Source organism: Hippopotamus amphibius, chromosome 2 (genome assembly GCF_030028045.1).
Source record: "Hippopotamus amphibius kiboko isolate mHipAmp2 chromosome 2, mHipAmp2.hap2, whole genome shotgun sequence".
NCBI classification, from domain to species: Eukaryota; Metazoa; Chordata; class Mammalia; order Artiodactyla; family Hippopotamidae; genus Hippopotamus; species Hippopotamus amphibius.
In genome coordinates, this window is record NC_080187.1 from 103,402,836 (window position 1) to 103,410,090 (window position 7,255).

Genomic DNA, 7,255 nt, shown 5'->3' on the forward strand with positions numbered 1-7,255 from the left:
ATTTTTTTCAATAGCTTTTAGCTATGAGAAAAGACAACTAAGCTTTTATCAAAATGTACTATTATGGTAAACACTGTGTTTCAACTGAATGAGGTAGGTACTATCACCATTCCTGCTCTATGAACAAAAATGCCAAGGCTCAGAGATTAAGTAGCACGTATAAAGTTACATTATTAGAGCACCAGAGCCAGGTTTTGAATGTGGCCAGTCTTCCTCTAGCATCTAGAGTTTTAAATACTGCTTTATTTAATAGCATCAGGTAATCTATTTCCTTTTTAGGAAAGCAAACTTTTACTTGTATGGGATGAGTACATTTCAGATAGCTCATATATGCTAAATGCTTACTGAATAAGAATTTCTGCATCTTTATCTTTGACTTTCTATATTCTTGTTCTTACTATGAATTCCATGGTGCTGAGCACAAAGTTGACAGTAATACTTACTAACAGCTCATCTCTTCTTGACAAAATTTTTCTTATCCTCATCAGAATCCATAAGGACTCCTTGAATATTTTTGTCTGCTGAGATTAGGTACTAATCCTAAAGGATTATTAGAGATTTGGAAGTAACATGGAGAAACAAAACAATGAGCAATAACTCTTAGAGGGAGAGACAGAGAAGAACATTCACAGATCATCACAGATCATTCTGTAACTTCAACTTCCTTGTAATTGCCCAGAGATACACATGAATTCTTTCAATAATAAATTGTTTTAGCAAAGTATTATAGCAGGTACTTTTAAAATGTAAATAATTTTATCAGTAAAACACTATGGACTTTAAAATAATTTTCCCAAAAGGAAAGAAATTATCAAATTCATATATTTCTAAATCATATTGCATTAACAACCTAAGCCTAAACTTTTCTCTCAAAGAATTAAAGAGAAACTGATACTAGAAAAGTACAGTAAATTGACATTGAATTAGCTTCCTCAATTTACTTCTATAGAATGGTATCACCAAAATGTGCTCATTTTTGCATAGTGGTATATACCTGGAGAGAAATGCATGGCATACATGTGGCCAATATACTCTCAGAATTTTACAATTTTATTTGTAAAATTCTGAGAGTATAGTAAATTTTCAATGAAAAAAGTATATGTGAACTCTATTTCCAGAGTTCTAGAAGTCAAAATATAAGTCTGTTGGGTATTAAAAGTATAAAACTGTCTTGCTGTCTACTTTAAGTATACATTAAAGGGAATACATACAACACACACACATAAACACATATATGATAATCTAGTAGCAATTATTGATAATATGATTATTATCTGAGAACTATAGTTGACTATGTAGACTATAAATGCAACTGGGACATGACACATATAGTAAATTAAAGTTTATAGTAACAGCTTTTAGCTACCAAGAAATAGAAAAAAAGAAAAGAAAAAAATAGAAAAAATTTCATAATCCCTAAAGAATGAAATCTATAGTAAACAGTACACACATTTGAAAATATACATATACATATATATGACATTTCTTGACACTTTTAAACTAACTCTAGCTAAATGAATAAGCAATAACATGATAAAAATTTCTTTTTGAACCACCATCACTTGCCTAGATCATAATCTGAATTTTGCTGTTAAAATTGTGTAAATCCATGCTAATAGCAGCTAAAAGAGAGCTGGCATAGTTATACTAATATCAGACAATATAGATTTTAAATTAAAAAAACTGTACAAGAGACAAGGAAAGACATTTTATAGTTAAAAGGGTCAATCTACAACAAGATATAACAATTATAAATATATATACACCAAACAACAGAGCCAGAAAATATATGAAGGAAACATTGACAGAACTGAAAGGAGAAACAGACAGTTCTACCATAATAGATGGAGACCCCAATATCTTAGAAATAATGGACAGACATCTAGACAGAAGATTAAAAAGGAAATAGAGGACTTGAACAATACTCTAAACCATCTAGACCTAACAGACATACACAGAATATTTCACCCAACAATAGCAGACTACATATTCTTCTCAAGCATACATGGAACATTCTTCAAGATAGACTATGTTAGCTCATAAAGAAATTTTCCATAAATTACAAAAATTGAAATCATACAAACTATCTCTAATGAAAATCATATAAACTATCTCTTCTAAATAATGAATGAAATTATCTCCTCTAATAAATGAAGCTAGAATCAATAAGAGAAGAAAAACAGGAAAATCCACAAATATGTGGAAATTAAACAACGCATCCTTAACAACCAAGGGTCAAAGAAGAAAGAACTAGGAAAATTAGAAAATACTTTGAGACGAATGAAAACAAAAAACATACCAAACTTATGGGATGTAGCAAAAGAAGTACTCAGAGGGAAATTTATAGCTACAAACATACACATTAATAAAGAAGAACGATCTCAAATCAACTGAATTTTGCCCCTTAAGAAACTAGAAAAAGAAGAGCAAACAATCCAAAACCAGTAGAAGAAAGAAAATAATAAAGATTAGAGCAGAAATAAATGAAATAGAGAATAGAAAAATAATAATCAGTGAAACCAAATAAAATATCAACAAAATGGACAAACCCTCAGCTACACTACTAAAAGAGAGAGAGAGAGAGAAGCACATACAACTAAAATTACAAATAAAAGCAGGGACATTACAACCAACCTTAAAGAAATTAAAACTATTATAAGAGAATGCTATGAACAATCATATGACAACAAATTGAATAATCTAGATGAAATGGGACAAATTCCTAGAAACACAAAATTACCAAAACTGACTCAAGAATAAATAGAAAAGCTCAACTGCCCTATAAGTTAAGAGATTGGATCAATAATGAAAAATTTTCCATCAAAGAAATGCCCCGGACCAGATTGTTTCACTAGTGAATTCAATCAAACTTTTAAAGATAAATTAACATCAATCCTATTCCAATTTTTCCAAAAAATAGAAGAGAACACTTTCCAACACATTCTATGAGGCCAGCATTATGCTGATAGCAAAGTTAGATAAAGACAGTAGAAGAAACTACAGACCAATATCCATTATGAATATAGATGTAAAAATCTTCAACAAAATACTAACAAACCAAACCCAACAGCACACTAAAAGGATTATATACCATGACCAAGTGATATTTATCCCAGGAATGCAAGGATGGTTCAACAAAAGAAAATAACTCAATGCAATACACTACATTAATAGAGCAAAGGGGGGCAGACATGATTACTCCAATAGTCATAGAAAAAGTATTTGACAAAACTCAACACCCTTTCATGATAAAAACACTCAGCAAATGAAGAAGAAAATTTCCTTAATAAAGAGAATTTATGATACATCCACAATTAACATTATACTCAAAGGTGAAAGACTGAAAGCTGTCTTCACAAGAAAAAGAACAAGACAAGGATGCCTGTTTTCATCACTACTATTCAACATTGTACTAGTAAGTCCTAACCAGAGCAATTTGGCAAGAAAAATAAATAAAAGACATCCAAACTAAAAAGGAAGAACTAAAATTCTCTCTATTTAAAGATAATATGATTCTATATATAGAAAATCTCACAAAATTCACAAAAACACTACTAGAGCTAATAAATAAATTCAGCACAGTTGCAGGGTCAACACACACTAATCAGTTTTCTATACACCAGTAAGGAACAATTCAAAAAAGATATTAAGAAAATTCCATTTATAATGACACTCAGAAAGAATAAAATATCATGAATAAACTTAACCAAGGAGGTGAAAGACTTATATACTGGAAACTACAAAACATTACAGAAAGAAATGAAAGAAGACCTAAAATTAATGAAAAGATATCCCATATTCATGGATTGAAATACTTAACAGTTTTAAGATGTCAATTGTCAAGTGATCTACAGATTCAGTACAATCCTCATCAAAATCTTAATGGTCTTTTTTTTGTTTTTTTCCAGAAATAGAAAAACCAATCCTCAAATTCATATGGAACTGAAAGGGGCCCCAAATATCCTAAACAATATTGAAGAAGAAAAACAAAGTAGGAGGACTCACACCTCCTGATTTTAAAACTTACTATAATGTTAGAGTAGTCAAGTATAGTACTGGTAAAATAGAAATATAGACCTAAGGAACAGAATTGAGAATATAGAAATAAACCCAAATATCTATGGCAAATTGATTTTTGACAAGGGTGTCAAGACCATTCAGTATGGAAAGTACAGTCTCTTCAACAAATAGTGCTGCAACAACTGGATAACCTCATCCAAAAGAATGAAGCTGGAACTCTACCTTACTCCATACACAAAAACTGACTCAAAATGAGTCAACGACCTAAATTTAAGAGCTAAAACTATAAAATTCCTAGAAAAAACATAGGGGCTAATCTTTATAACCTTGGATTTGGCAATGGATTCTTAGTCTTGACACCAAAACTATGAGCAAAAAAAGGAAAAAATTAATTGTACTAAATAAAAATTTAAAAATTTTATGCATCAAAGAACATTATCAAGAATGTGAAAAGGCAATTTGCCAAATGGGAGAATATATCTGTAAATCATATATTGGATATGGAGTTAATACCTAAAATAAAAAACTCCTACAACCCAACAACAGCAAAAATAAACAATCTGATTTAAAAATGAACTAAGGAATTGAAAAGAAATGCAAATCATAACCATAATGAGATATCACTTCATATCTAGTAGGATGGCTTTAATTTAAAAAAAAAGGAAATATAAGTATTAGCAACTTGGAGAAACATATGTTAGCAATGTAAAATGATACAGCCACTATGGAAAAATTTAGAGGTTCCTCAAAACATTATAAAATTACCATGTGACTCAGCAGCTCACTCCTAGATATATACCCAAGAGAAGTGAAGACGTGTCCCTACAGAAACTTGTACACAAATGTTTATAGCATCATTATTCAGAATAGCCAAAGGTGGAAATCCAGATGTCTTAATGCCCATCAATAGATGACTGGAAAAACAAATTGTGATACACACACACACACACAAAATGAAATGTTATTCAGCCATAAAAAGCAACAAATACGCCGCAATTTGGATAAACCTTGAAAATATTAAAGTAAAAAAAAAAATCCAGACACAAAAGGACACGTATTGCATGATTCCTTTTACATGATGTATCCATAACAGGCAAATCCATAGAGACAGAAAGATTAGAAGTTATCAGGGGATGGGAAGAGGTGGAATTAGGAATGATTACTTATGGGTGTTTCTATGGGGTGATGAAAAGTTTTAAAATTAGGGCTGGTGGTTGCACAACATTGTGAATATACTAAATAGTACTAGATTGCATACTTTAAAGTAGTTAATTGTATATTACATACATTTCACTTAAATTAAAAAAAATTTTATGTAGAAATAATAGAGCTTACTTTCTTAAAGAAATGTATTTCAGACATTAGTGTTTATCTTTTTCCTAATTATTCAGTAAAAGGTAGTTACCAAATAACTTCTCTCTCGAGCTCCCACTGCACATTCTACCCCACTGGCAGTCAAATTTGGATTCTTTTCCTGATGTTACAGGATTAAAAGTAACCCGTATCCTTAGAGAGACATGAGTTTCCATTTACTTTTTCTTGTTCAGATATAGATAAATACAAAGGTTTCCAGTGACTCGTAATTTTTAAAACCCAATAGCAAAGAATTAAAATTTTTATGTAAAACTTTTACATTGCAGCTTCTTGAGTCTCTCATCTTTGGAGAGGCTCTTAAAGTTCTCAAGTTTTCATGTTTTAAATAGCTCTAACAAGGATTTAATTTCATTGGATAATCAACACAACTCTTATTCTTTCACTTTTTTATACAACTACATTTTATGCAAATAATTAATTGCGTAAAACTAACACTGACAGTCAAAGGTTATATTCATAAACATACATTTTAATGTCAGCAAATAATTTCAAGCTTTTTTCAAAAAAATGGAGTGTGTTTTTACAAGAAAAAATAAGCCTACAGTCAAGTTTCTATTGAAAAATGAAGTCTTTATAGATTTAGGTAAAAATATAAAATATAGAAGTAATACTTTCTTCAAATAAACCACCACATCTTGTAGCTATGTGGCTCATCTTCATACAGCTAAGAAAAAAAACTTCTTATGGAGAGTTCTGGAGTACTGGAAACCAGAGGTTCCTATAATATCAATTATTACAGCCTCTGGCTCATGAATAAAACAGCAAGTAAATCTGTAAATGGTCATAGCAAGAACAAAGACCAGTAGCGTTACAGTTCACCATATTTTCTAGCTGTCAATACACTAGGAACACTGAAAAATACAGACTCACCTGCTATTGAACCAGTATGTTCTTTAAATTTAGCTACATAGTGGTTCCCAATCAGGGGTGATTTTGCCCTTCCCAGGGACATTTGACAATGTCTAGAGATATTTTTGGTTATCACTTTTGGAGCTCTACTGGCACTAGTGTGTGGACTCCAGTGATGCTGCCAAACCTACAACACATTCGACAGCCTCCCACAATAAAGAATTATCAGGCCTAAATGTCAACCTTGAGATATCTTAAGCTACATTAATGGTCTCAGCCATTTCCATCCTAAAATTTGCACCACAATCTCAGAACACTTCACTGAAGCCATTCTGTTCTGATGTCACAGCTATAAATTTGATTTGTAACTGTAAGACCTTGGGTAAATAATACAACCTCAGGAAAAGTAGAGGTTAAAAATATCTAAGAGAAAAGTGATACAGAATTAAATATAGAGGAAATAAAATAGAACTTAAGTCAAAGCTATGTATGACCAAAATTTAAAGATCTTGTTAAATTTCTAGATCTCTCCAATTTATTGGTTTTAATTTGCAATGTAAACAGTACAGAACATATTAAGGGGCAGTGCAGAGGTTCTTTCTATATTTGTGCCATATAAATACCTTTTCACTAAAACAAAATGTAAAGAAACAACAAATTATTTAATTCTATGTTCAGATTTCAACTTTCAGCACTCTGTTTACCTTTGCTGACATCTTAAGTCTTCCTTGGAAGGAGGCAGGCATTAAACTATTTGTTCTTCCTGATATTTCAAACCTGTTAGTACTAAAAAGCACTTTAAAAAATACTATTTAGGATATCCTTAATTCCAAGTCAGATTGTCCCAGAGAAAGCAAATGTGCTACATCTGTTACTTCTCTTACTTTCTCAGAATTAGAAAACAAACAAACAAACAAAATGATCTTCACATTAAAACCTCAATTAATACTGGTCCCTAAGTCAGTTTAAAATAAAAATCAAGTTTCACAAAATAAATACACTGAAGCAACTA